This window comes from Mesoplodon densirostris, chromosome 10, assembly GCF_025265405.1.
Source record: "Mesoplodon densirostris isolate mMesDen1 chromosome 10, mMesDen1 primary haplotype, whole genome shotgun sequence".
NCBI lineage: Eukaryota > Metazoa > Chordata > Mammalia > Artiodactyla > Ziphiidae > Mesoplodon > Mesoplodon densirostris.
The window spans coordinates 22,318,682-22,331,994 of NC_082670.1; the positions used below are offsets into that span (position 1 = coordinate 22,318,682).

The 13,313-nt window shown below is 41.7% G+C and overlaps 3 non-coding genes across 3 annotated transcripts; 2 read left to right on the plus strand and 1 right to left on the minus strand.

The window, feature by feature from the left end:
- Positions 1 to 616: 616 nt before the first annotated feature.
- On the minus strand, positions 617 to 723 carry TRNAL-CAA (transfer RNA leucine (anticodon CAA)). Its single transcript has 2 exons — positions 686 to 723; positions 617 to 662 (listed from the first exon to the last, which is right to left on the minus strand). It is a non-coding gene; the product is annotated as a tRNA-Leu (tRNA).
- A 4,935-nt stretch (positions 724 to 5,658) lies between these two features.
- On the plus strand, positions 5,659 to 5,731 carry TRNAT-CGU (transfer RNA threonine (anticodon CGU)). The gene has a single exon. It is a non-coding gene; the product is annotated as a tRNA-Thr (tRNA).
- Positions 5,732 to 12,057: 6,326 nt separating this feature from the next.
- Positions 12,058 to 12,151, plus strand: TRNAI-UAU (transfer RNA isoleucine (anticodon UAU)). Its single transcript has 2 exons — positions 12,058 to 12,095; positions 12,116 to 12,151. It is a non-coding gene; the product is annotated as a tRNA-Ile (tRNA).
- The last annotated feature ends 1,162 nt before the right edge of the window (positions 12,152 to 13,313 follow it).

The following is a 13,313-nucleotide window of genomic DNA, read 5'->3' on the forward strand; positions in this document are numbered from 1 at the left end:
TTAAGACCAAGATCTTACTTAGCCTATGTAGAACTTCATAGAAGGCATTTTTTACTTTATAAAATGAAAGACATCTAGATCACATCATTCTGAAAAGAAATCTCAAAATGAGCTATCAATTTACTTAATTTTAACAGTATGAGCATTTTTTGGCTATTGATAACCAAAAAATGTTTTCGGCAGTGCCATAATCTTGAGGGACTTTCCCTCTTAGATTTTAGAGGTGATATAAGAAGGTGACAAAGGAAACTTTTTGTTAGAACTTTATAACAGATTCCTTTCTGTGTGCAGAAAAGCAGTGAAGGTTTCAGTAATTCTTCCCACAGTAGAAACCCAAGATCCAAGTGTGGATGACTGGTCAGTTGATCCACTAAGGAAAAGACCACAAGTTGTTATGGTATTTTTTTTCCTGGGAAGAGGAATCTCACAGAAGGCAGCGCTGGAAGTTGCCTCCATATAGCTCTGAAAGTATCCTAACATTCTCAAACCGGGGAATTCTCATTTTCGAGTGTCCTTCAGGGTGGGAAATATTTGCGGTGTTGAGGGTTGAGTTATTATGAGCTATCCAAGGTGAAACTTTTGACCTGAACGTGGCAAGTGAAACAAAATAGGAATGTGTCAGAAGTGGGATTTGAACCCACGCCTCCACTCGGAGACCAGAAGCCCCAACGATGAGAAGCAAATGCTTGAGTCTGGCGCCTTAGACCACTCGGCCATCCTGACACGTTAGTTTCTTTGAAAGTGTTATACTGTAGACTCTGAGAGGTTAGCGCCTCGCTGCGTCCCAGAAGGAAGCTTCTGAAAATTTGTCAGACTAGTCCTGAGTTCAGAGACTGAGAAACAGAGAGAGGTAGGAGAGTACGAGCGTTAGTGAGGACCTGAATAATTCTTTCTGCCTTGGAGACGGGGTGGCAGGGTACTGAGCGACACTCCCTCCTCGCCCCTCCCCCTTCCCCAGTACTCCCAGCCCAGTCTCCTGCTTTCCGCTCCGCCGCCCGCCAGACCAGGGTCCCGCGCCTCACACAAATCTCCTCCTATGGCCCCGACCCCCACATGTGATCTGGACCCCAGGTCTCTGTGTTCTTTGTGATTCAAACCTTTATCCAGCAGGTCCAGTTCTATGCTGCCCCAGGATCGGTGGAAACTTTAAGTGAATAAATGGTCAACTCCACTGCTCTGGACAAGAGAGGGTCAGTCCCCTTGTTCTCAACCCATCCAAACTGTGATTTTATCTCCTGAAGCCATACTTACATCATTCATTCCACCCATCACCATCTTCTGACCTTCAGGGTCGCTTGTGCTCTACAGTAATAATCTTGCCTTTCTTCTCTCTAGAGCTCTCAGATGCCTTCCAGTAAATATTACCCATCTTGGGTGACCGCAGCTATTCTGAAACATAATGTTTACCTTTTATGACTGAAAAAAAAATATGTTTAAGTGACTGAAAATGAAATAGCCAAAGCGGGGGGGGGGGAACAAAAAGAAAAAAAAAGAGAAGAAATATCTTTGTTGCAATGATTATTCCAGGATTAAAGGAGAGAAGAAATTTAAAATTCCGATAACTAGGAGTATCACCAAGTTTCTATAATTAGGCTGTAAAATCTAAATCTATGGGACACTTAAATTTGACAGCTATCACTTTTCAATTTGTAATTACCTCATCTATTACTCTAAAACTAAATGGGAAACATCTCTTTTTTAAAAATAAGTTTATTGTTTGTAGATTTTAGTCTTTTTATTGTGACTATTTTTTCACTATACTAACAGTACAATTACAAAGTATGCAAAATTGACAGTTTATATTTTAATATATACATATGTTGAATTTTTGCACTAATGCTTCCTATACCTTGAAGCATAGGTATATTCCTATACACTCTTGAAGTCTATTTATATATATTTTTTGTAGATGAAAACGTCTGAATACAGGTTTAAAATATTTGGGATACTTGAAAATGGATATTATCAAAATATAATGTGAACATGAAATTGCAACTGAAATATGCCATAATTCAATTTTCTTTATAGACTGATTTTTGCAGGGCCCAGCACAGTCAATAGTCCATGAACTGCTGGGTAGTATGTTTCCTAGGCGCCTGTTTAATATTAATATTAATTTATTTTAATGTCTCAAAATTTTCATTACAAGTCCAGGGGACATTGGATAAATGAAATCTGAGGAGATAGAGGCTTCTAAGTGGTTAGAGTTCAGTCATAAAAAACCTGTAGTAGATTGTATTTTCCAAAGATGGCCATACAGCTGTATCTCATGCCATGTGTTTTTCTTTGAATGCAATTTTGACACATTTCCTTCCAGAGTTTGGTGGGGGGGGGTCTCTGTTCCCTCCCCTTGAATCTGGATAGGCCTGTGACTACGATGGAAGAGATACTCTACGACTTCCAAAGCTAGGTCATAAAAGGTGATAGAAGCTTCCAATAGTTTTCTCTCAAGACATCTGTCCCCGGAACCCAGCCACCACACTGTGAGGAAGCCCAAACTAAGCCACAGGGAGGGACCACATGGAAAATAACTGAGGTCTCAGTGCACAGCCAGCAGCAGCTGCCATACATTTGAGTAACCCATCCTTCAGATGATTTCCTGCCCCCGGTCTTAGAGTCTTCCACTTGAGTTTCCAGAAATCACGGAGCAGAGGCAAGCCGTCCTCATTGTGCTCTGCCCAAACTCTGTGAAAACCAACAAATCTGTGAGAATGAATAAATGACAGGTGATAAATTAAGCCGTTTAAGTTTTAGTATGATTTGTTACATGGCAATAGTTAGTTATGGATCAGTCTTGGTCCAATGAGGAGAGAGGAACAAATAAACTTGGCAGGAAAAGTTGTTTATTTATTTATTTTTTGGTTTTATTGAAATATATTTGACATATAACATTGTGTAAGTTTAAGGTGTACAACATAATGATTTGACATATGTATATATTGCAAAATGATACCATAATAAGTTTAGTTAACAACTCTCAGCTCACACAGTTACAACGTTTTTTCCTTGTGATGAGAACTTTTAAGATCTACTCTCTTAGCAACTTTCAAATATACAATCCAGTGTTGTTAGTTACAGTTGTCATGTTGTACATTACATCTCCAGAAAGTATTTCTCTTATAATGAACAGGAAGAGCTTAATATAGAGAATTATTACCTAAAGAAGGGGTTGGAGAAACAAGGAATTGGCTAGTAAAAAAGTAAAGACAACACTGACGAATAAAGGAATAGCAAATATAAGGACCAGTCACTACCCTTAGGGCTGAAAACAGCCTAGGAAGTGCCCCTCACCTACAGCTGAGCCAAAGCACAGAAGGAAGAGCCCTCTACCCTTCACCCCATCCCTAGCTAAGATCCAGACCTCGATGGGGAAGGCACGGACATGGCTCACTGAAGAGCGGAGAAATTGCTCTCGGGTTGTACCAGCAGAACTTGCTTGAAATGTGCCCTTGGAACTGGCTGGAGATCCATCTTCCAGCGTTTCTTGGAAAGCTCTTCTTGGAGAGGTCTCTCACTGAGAGCACTCCACTATAAAACACTCAAGGGGGACGCTGGCCAGGGGAAGTGGTGGCTGCTGGCTGCTGCTGGATCCTGAAGCAGAGGAAAGCCATGCCTGGTGTAGGAGCAAGGTCCTGGGGAAGCAGCAGTCCAAGTAGTGCGTGGAAACCAGGATGCAAAACCCCCTTCCTCCTGCAATGATTCTCCACCATCCTCTACCTGCAGAGCTTCAGAACTATTTAAAGGACTCATATCCATTTCCACAAGGCAGGCAAAAAGGGTGAATTTGGGACTGAGAGACAATAAATTCATGATGAGTACTGGGTAATGGACATTTTGTTACCTGAAAATGGGAACAAACCCTAAAGCATGTGACTTTGGGCCCAGGCAGCAGACAGAAACTGGAAAGACCTTGAGGAGAATGTTACTGAAAAGTCCTGAGGACAGTTTCTTCCTGTTGCCCGTCTCGCCATATTTCATTGAGGTTATACATTTCTTTAGGTGCAAGAAAACCAGAGGTGAACACTATACCTAAATACAGGATGAAATCTGAGAAAACTGCAAATCACAGGTTTGTTGGGACTTTATGATCTCTCTTGAGCCTGCATCCCCTTCTTCTCTGATACTCAGGAGATGAGGTGGAGCTTCCGGAGACAGGCCCTTCTGCACAGGCAAGTTTAGGATTTTGGAGAATCTGAACAAACTGGCTCCTCCGGAAAGCAGGAGGCAGACCTTGCGTCCAGAGAAGTTTAGGAAGCCGCTGATGAGTAGTAGTGATAAAATTGACCTCACATTTCTTTCACTCCCCTCAATTTCAACTTCTTTAATACGCCCATTTCTTTTTTTTACTGCGTTTCCCTATTATTTGCATTTATGACACTCCAGGTCACAGGGGCATTGTTTTGCCTGTATATGACTTTGGTGAGTGGGAGGTGGAGTGTGTTATTTTTTACCCTGGGAGACCTTTTAGAGAGCTGGCTGGCTGGCTGGCTTTTCAGAGACTGCAGCCTCTCCTCTGGATTATGGGAGAACTGTATTCCGGGTTGGGACAGATGCACAGAGACTGGATTCCCCACTTCTCCACCAATAAATCTTATTTTGCTGAGTTGTTTTAATGTTACTTGTATTTGTCAGTAGTCGAGGTGTTTTGGTTTGCTTTTTGTTTGTAATTAAGAGCCATTGTTTCTTTATTAGCCAGCTATCAAATCCTGAAAGTAGACAAGAAAACAGTCCTTGCTTTGTTTCAGGTGCACAGGGCCTCTGACTTGGGACAGGAGACCTAGGATTTGTGGTTGAGTTTTCTTCTTTACCAGCTCTCTGTACATTATGGTTGTTGCTTGTGCGAGCTGAGTCGCTATACAGATTTTGTGTGTGTGTGTGTGTGTGACCCTCACAGCCCCTTTACCCGGGTAGAAATTAACAAATTTCTGGTATCTTTGCCACAGCTCCTTTGGACAGAATTTTTCTATTTGGATTTCAGCGACGCGCGGTGGAGGAGAAATATGGCCCTTTCTTTACGCCCCGGATTGAGGCTCCAAAACGTATTCCAGCTTCAAGGACTAGGTTACAAAAGGCAGAGCCTCTCCTCGGCTTCTGTTCCCGGGAGGTCGCTCCATTTCCTTCCTCCTGCTGGCCTCATCATTACCCTCACCCCTCAGTCTCTCTTCTGACAGCTGATATCGGGGAGTTTGAGACAGATCTTGCCTGCTTTCCCCCAAGGCTCTAAGAACTGAAGTCTGGAGTATCTGGCCTTCAATCGGTGCGAAAGCTACTGCAGAGCAGCGGGCGTGGCTGTAACTAAAATCAAGTGGCCCAGTAGTTCTCACCCCAACCTCAGCATCTTGGCAAATGGGCAAGCTGTTTATTCCCCACTCTCGTCAACGTGCAACCTCTGACCGTCGCTGCTCCGGATTCAAACAAAACTCTGAGAGGTGATTTAAGGGTCTTGTACTTCCTTTGACAAAAGCGAATCGAATGGGATGTTAAAACTATCGGAGAGTGAGGGAATTTGTTTGACCACAGCCCAGAAAATCGAAAAGGGGATGAGGGCAGAGCGTCAAATTTTCTAGAAACCAATCAAAAGAGAACAAAACCACAAAAATCTAAAGATTTTAGTCTATAATCCGCTTTAGGACAAGGAGTAAAAGGTTTATTAACCCAGGCTCCGTAGCTCAGGGGTTAGAGCACTGGTCTCGTAAACCAGGGGTCGTGAGTTCGAATCTCACTGGGGCCTTAAAAACGTTCGTTTTCCATCCCGCGCAGACTTTAATTAAGAGATGTATTTCCAAGGGGTGAGTTTCGGTTATCCTTGACACCAAAACCTAGAACTAAAAATGGACCTTTTCAAGTACAAAAGGAATTACATAACAGAAATAAAGCTGCTGTGCCATCTGAATTCTTGATGATATCTGAAATTCAGGTATGAAAACCTCACTCGAAGTGCCACCAATACAATTAATACCAATATAAGCCAGCTGATGAACTATCAGTAATTTTTATTGGGATTCAATAAATTGCAACGTAGAGTCCTGACTAACTTCGGTGCTATAGGCCTAAAGAGATATTGTAATTATCGATTTTATCATACTTACCTAATGGACTTTAAGCTCCCCTGAAGGCAGGAGTCGTATCCTGTTTGACATTGTATCTCAGAGCCTTGCAGAGTGTGGAACCTAGTGGGTGCTCAGTAACTGTTTGTTGAATTAAGCCGAGCGGAAGAAATGTAACCAGAGTGTGGTGAGTTTGCAAACACCTTAGGAGGCATAAAAGTTACCTGAAAGCCAAGGAACTAAGGTCAGTCAGTTCATAGAGAAGAACAAAGAAAGTAACACAGTGCTGGTGAAGATTCTACCTAAGTAGGAAGCAACTAATCTTCCCAGTCTCAATTTATGATCTCATTATTGGAATTAGCTGTCTGCAAAAGCAAACCCCTGATCACTTCTGAATGGCTAACATAAATTGCTAAAATCAAGAATCTATATCAAAGATTAAAATGATGGAATTTCCATATACCACATTTGTATTAAATAATTAATAATATAATAATACCCAAAAGTCACAGATACATTCCTCAAAAAGTACTTTGGATTCTTGAAACAATCCAACACGCTTTATATTGTACCATGTTTGAAAATTTTATTGTAAATTGCTAAAGATGCAGGACAGGCACAGATGATTCATTTTTATTAAAATCAACCAGAGTAGCTGTCTGTTTCTTGCAACTGAGGACTCTGGTTGTTCCTCAGTCCTCAGAGTTTTTTATGCTTTTCATAGCTTCATGAATACCACTCTCTCTGCTCGAAATATGCCTCCATCCCTTCTTCTAGCTAAGTCCTACTCATCTTTCAGAATTCAGCTCATATACCACTTTACCTTCAATCTAGGTGAGAGGTGTCTTTTCATAGCGCCATTTGTACACCTTTATTATAGCATATATTGAATAATATCTAGTAAATAATTGATGTATTTTTTCTCTTTTTCTTCTAATGTGACACTTATTGATAGTAGAAACCAAGCCTTGTTTAGAGCTGTATCACCACAGCAAGTTGGCATTCAAATATGTGTGAACACATTTTTTAAAAATGAATGAGTGAATGCCACATTTCCAAACCTGCATGTACTCTGTAGACAGATGACATTATCAGGCAATTATTTAGCCTGGTGTTAAAGGAAATAATACGGAAAATTAAAACCATCTTTGTAATAACTTTACAGTGTTAATATCTATAATATTTGCAGTTTATCCACTGAACTTCAGGGACCTTGATTTTGGCACACACTGGTAAAAAGCTGTTAATTATGTGGCACCGTATTCAGTAATTTAAAAAACGCAACACATGGTTTCCAGTTCCTCAGGTAAAGAGCTTGGAAGTCTCTGCCCTGTCCTAGCAACAATTAAAAAGCTGAACAGACTAAAAGCCAACAACTCTTCTTGAATCCTTAAGAGAGAGGAGAATAGAGGGCAAACCCCTACTGGCAAGATTGGAGAGACAAACTGGTGAATACGAGTCACAAACCTACCAAGAAGAGACCCATGACCAGAAACTGCCGGGGAACGAGCACTAAACTGTAATTAGGAATTTATGAATTTATGAATTTCTGGAGGCTCAATGTGGACAACTCTGAGAGTTAAAAACTCCAGGAGAACTCAGTCACAGGGGGGCCCTAACAATATTGTGAGATTTACCACCAGGAGTTCAACCAAGTTCTCACAATAAATATTGGAGAAAAAGTTTTTCATAATACTAGCAGAGGAAAAAAAAAAGAAGAACTATTTTGAAATACACCAGAAGACTCTGTCCATCTATAAAAGGCCTGCTCTCGGGAGAAACTAGTTAACCAGAGCCTAACCTGATGGGGTATTAGCAGAGCCATATTGACTTGGGGGAGGGGAAATACTCTATTTCAGTCAGTGCTAGCCTTCTATATGGGAGAAGGAAAATACCCAATGCCAGCCCAGTCTAATCATCCTATCTCATCTAAGGGTGGGGGGAGAAAAAAACAAATTTTGTGAAGTTCACAGTCCAGATGAATATACTCACTAAAAGGTCAATGACCTAATCATATGACTATAGAACACTTCCCTGCCCCCCACACCTCACCACCACATTACTAAAGGTCTATTTACAGCAGTCCCTTTTACTCAGCATATTATGTCTGGCTATCAAGAAAAAATTACAAGGCATACCAGAAGGCAAAATCCAAAAACAAAAAAAGACACTTGAAAAGACAGAGCAAGCATCATAGCAAGGATGTTGGAATGATCAGACCAGGAATGCAAAACAACTATGATTAATATTCTAAGGGGGCTAATGCATAAAGTAAACAGCATGCAAGAACAGAAGGACAATGTAAGAAAAGAGATGGAAATTGAAAGAAAGAAAGAAAAAGAAAGAAAGAAAGAAAGAAAGAGAAAAGAGAGAAAGGGAGGGAGGGAGGGAGGAAGGAAGAAGAGAAATGCTAGAGACCAAAAAACACTATAATGGAAATATAGAATGCCTTTGATGGCTTTTAAGTAGACTGCACACAGCTGAGGAAAGAATCTCTGAGCTAGAGGATATATCAATAGAAACCCAAAAACTGAAAGAGCAAAGAGAATAAAGGCTGAATAAAACAGAACAGCGTATTCAAGGACTGTAGGACAACTACAAAATGTGTAACATATAGGTAATGGCAATACCAGAAAGAGAAGAGAAAAAGAAAGAGAAGAAATGTTTGAAACAATAATGACTGAGGCTTTCCCTAAAATTAATGTCAGACACCAAACCACAGGTTGAGGAAGCTCAGAGAACACCAAGAAGTATGCATAACAAGGAGACTACAAGTAGGTATATCATTTTTAAACTACAGAAAATCAAAGATAAAGAAAAAGTCCTGAAAGAAGCCAGAGGATAAAACACCTTACCCATAGAGGAACAGAGATAAGAATTACATCCAACTTCTCCTCAGAAACCATGCAAGCAAGAAGAGAGTGAAGTGAAATATATAAAGTGTTGAGAGAAAAAAACCCACCAACCCAGAATTCTGTACCCTGCAAAATTATCCTTCAGAAGCAAGCAAGAAAGAAAGACTTCTGGGTTTCCCTGATGGGGCAGTGGTTAAGAATCTGCCTGCCCATGCAGGCGACACAGGTTTGAGCCCTGGTCCGGGAAGATCCCACGTGCTGCAGAGCAACTAAGCCCGTGAGCCACAACTACTGAGCCCACGTGCCACAACTACTGAAACCCGCATGCCTAGAGCCCGTGCTCCACAGCAAGAGAAGCCACCACAATGAGAAGCCCGCGCACCACAGTGAAGAGTAGCCCGCGCTCGCCACGACTAGAGAAACTTGCGTGCAGCAACGAAGACACAATACAGCCAATAAATTGAAAAAAAAAAAAAAAAGAAAGACCAACAAAAATTTAGGGGATTTGTTGCTAGTAGACTTGCCTTGCAAAAAAAAATGCTAAAAGAACTTAAGAGAGAAGGAAAAAATACAGGTCAGAAACTCAGGTCTACCTAGACAAAGAAAGAGCACTGAAGAAGGAATACGTGAAGGTAAAATAAAACCCTGTATTTTTCTTATTCTTAATTGATCTGCCATATAACACTTTGTTCAAAATAATAGTGTAAACAAAGTATTTGCTCATGTATGCTTATTTGCATATCATATGTATATGTATATATATTTGCTTATGTATGTTTACATGTATGTGACATGAATGACAGCAATGATACAAGGTACAGGAGAGACGAATTGGGATTATTTTGTTATTATAAGGCACTCACACTATTCATGATGTGGTATACTGTTATTTGAAAGTAGACTTGGATTAGCTGCAAATGTATATTGCAAACTCTAGGGCAACCACTAAAAAAAGTAAAAGAAGTATAACTGATGTGCTAAGACAGGAGAGAAAATAGAATCATATAAATGCTCAATTAAAACCTCAAAAGTCAGAAAAAGTGTAATATGACAAACGTAGGAAAAAAGAACAAGGGCAACAAATAGAAAGCAATAATGAATTTGTAAATATTAATCTAACTATATCAATAATCACTCTGAATATTAATGGTCTAAATACCCCAATTAAAAGATGGAGCTATTATCAAAAAGACAAGAAATTACAAATGTTGCTGAAGATGTGAAAAAAAGGGCACCCTTCTGCACTCTTGGTGGAAATGTAAATTGGTGTAGTCACTATGGAAAACAGCATGGAGGCTTCTTTAAAAATTAAAAATAGAACTACCATATGATCCAGCAATTTCACTTCTGGTATTTATCTGGAGCTTGAAGGAAATGTCCACTTTGATGAACTAGACCAAGTTGACCCAGAGAAAGGGATCCAGAGAAATAAATACTCCAACCTCTCTGTCTTCTCTCATTCTGGTTTCCTGCTAGTGCTCCCACAAATGAAACTCAAAGCTGAAGTCACAGGGCAGGGGAGCCCATGCTGTAGTCCATACAGGCTGGCCTTCCATGGAAGAATAGGCAGAGATCAGAATGTGTGTGTGTGTGTGTGTGTGTGTGTGTGTGTGTGTGTGTGAACATTAACAATTAAATGCACTTAGCTTTCTATCAACATTTTTCTCCATTATAATGCTTATGTTGTGTTAATGAAAGTCAGTTTAATATCCAGTGACATACTGTGAGTCTTATAAGTTTTCATCTCTTCGGAACAGTAATTCCCTAGATACTGGTTCTTCTTACCTAGATCCAGACTTGGAACACAGCACCATGAGTGCTCTTATGAGGTTTATATAAATCACTTAGAACAGTGTCTGGCCCATGATAAGCTCGATCCAACTAGTGGCTGCTATTGTTATTTAGATGGAATGACCTCTAGAGGTTCAGGCATATCTCGGTCTCTCTCTAGGACTGTGTGGTGGGAATGTAGGAGGAGATCGTGTGGTGAGATGGTCATTACTAAAGAGTCTATATCGCTTCTCACTGCTCCTCACTTTAAGGTGTATGTAAAGATCCCAGTTCAGTAATGCAATAGACACCGAGATGTGGAAACACTTCTGCCCTCACATACCTTCATGCGTCTGTATGGAGAAATTTGCTCACTGCTCTATTACTCTCTGTCCTGTTTGTTAAGTACTCTGTGGTCAGGAATAGACTATTCCTTTCTTTACACAATCTCCTTTTCTCTGACAGGAATTATTCCATAAAAGCCAAAAGCCTTCATATCTCGTGTGTATGTGACAGCTGCGATTTTCCCACGCCAAAAACAAGCAAGCAAACACACAAGTAAACAAAATTAGCCTTTATAATTAGATGCCCCAGGCAGGAAACGAGGATACTGGGTGGGCATTAGATCGCAGAAGCAAACTATCTGCAATGAACCTCTAAAGAAGGTCAAAACAGGTGGAGGAGCAGGGTGGGATTAGGGGTGGTGGACACCGCCTTGATTTCTGTAACACGCGTCACAAAGGAGCGGTTACCACTCTGGCTTTTCCCGCAAAAGATGCCGGACGAGCTGGCTGTATGACTTCGAATGCGGTTTTCCTGCAGGCTCAGGGAGGATTTGGAGGAACCGGGCGGCGCAGCCTGGAGGTGCTGGACAGCGAGGCGGGTAGTCCCTCCAGGAGCGCGGCGGGTGCTGGGAGACTCGCGGAGCGAGGGCTGGGCTGTCTCGGCTTCTCGGCGTCCTCCATCTGGTAGGAAGCATCACGGACCAGCCAGGCGGTGCGCGGTGATGCTCTGCCTCAGTCAAATAGCCCTTGTCTTCCATGGATATCGTTCCCTTCTTGGGGTCAAGGCGAGGAAGAGCCAGAGTCCGCTCGCTCTTTCTCCTCAGCCTTCTCTCGGGGCTTCTAAAAGGAGCACCCCCGGATCCCGGGGAAATGCTGATTTCCGCTGGCGTAGAGGAAGGATCACATACACGCTTCCGCGAAAGATGAAAGCGTCTCGAACAAAGCGTGTTTTATTCGCCAAGGTAGCCGCGGTGGAGGAGGGTAGGGGTGAAAAGGGCCCCTGGCAGTGCCACGCGCTCCAGCTCCAGCTTGTCTCGGGGACCGAACGCTCCCGTCTCTCCTGACTCTGTAGAGTGCGCACCGAGAATACAAAGAAAGCATGCTCCAGTGGCGCAATCGGTTAGCGCGCGGTACTTATACAGCAGTATATGTGCGGGTGATGCCGAGGTTGTGAGTTCGAGCCTCACCTGGAGCATGTTTTCTGCCCTTTAAGATTTCAGTCTCTTTTCATTCTACTGCTTTCTGTCCCTCTTCTTTAAAGAAAAAGCTAAGAAGAGGTTATTACATTTTCCATGGTGAGAATGCAGATATTCCATGATTAAGGAGGATGTTTGTTCATTTTTCAAACATAGGAAGAAATCACAAGCCAAAAGGAGGCAAATTGAACATGTTCAAGCAAATTCGATTCTCCTCAATCAGGAGAATTTAAAGTCAGGTTGTACAGCCTCAGATGAGTCTCCCTCACCCTTTCCTCGCTCCTTTTAAAAAACCATTTCTCAGATCCTTGGCGACTGAGTAAGGAGGAGGAAAACCTGGGTCTCGTGCTCTGCAATTTCGTGCAGCTGTCACCGGGGCTCACGGATTTGCGGAAGCTGCTGTCAGGCATCTTAGCTTTGAGTTCCACAAGATGTGCAGTGAGGTTGCTGAACTCCACCTTTGAAATATAAATGTACTTTGAGTCAGGCTCCACCGCCTACTTTACATACACCGGACTGGGGAACAGAAAATAATTTCCCCCAGCAATGAAACATAGGTGGCTATGTATGTATCTCTTCCTAATTTCATCAGAAAATAAACGGCCTGGTTTGGAAAAACGACATTCATCCTGACGCTGTGTCTGAAATAAATGATTGAATGTTGCTCTGCTTTTAACCAGTTTCTCCTGGATTTCATTGTCTCACAGGGCCCCCCTTCTCTTCTGTCTCTTACATATGGCTATATCCCACAGTTCTATCTCAGCTTTTTTCTCATCTAATGATATATACATTCTTTGTATTATATTCATTCCCTTGATTACAACATCTCTCTAAATACTGATGATTGTAAGATTTCTTTCCCATCCAGTCCTCGCATTTGAATCCAGACTTATGCATCCTACTGCCTATAGGACGTTTTTGTCCAGAAATTCACGCAGGTCTGTTACATCAACACGTGGGATAATCATCAGCTTCAAATCCACTCCCTCTCCTGTGCACTGTATCTCAAAGGCAGTCATTCAACAAATACCTGATGCCTGCTTTTTGCCAGATCCACTCTAGGTGCTGAGATTACTGCAGTAAAATTCAAAAAATCAAGCCTCTGCTCTCTGGAATCTAAGTTCTAGTAGGGAGAAATAAACAATGAACGATTAAATATAA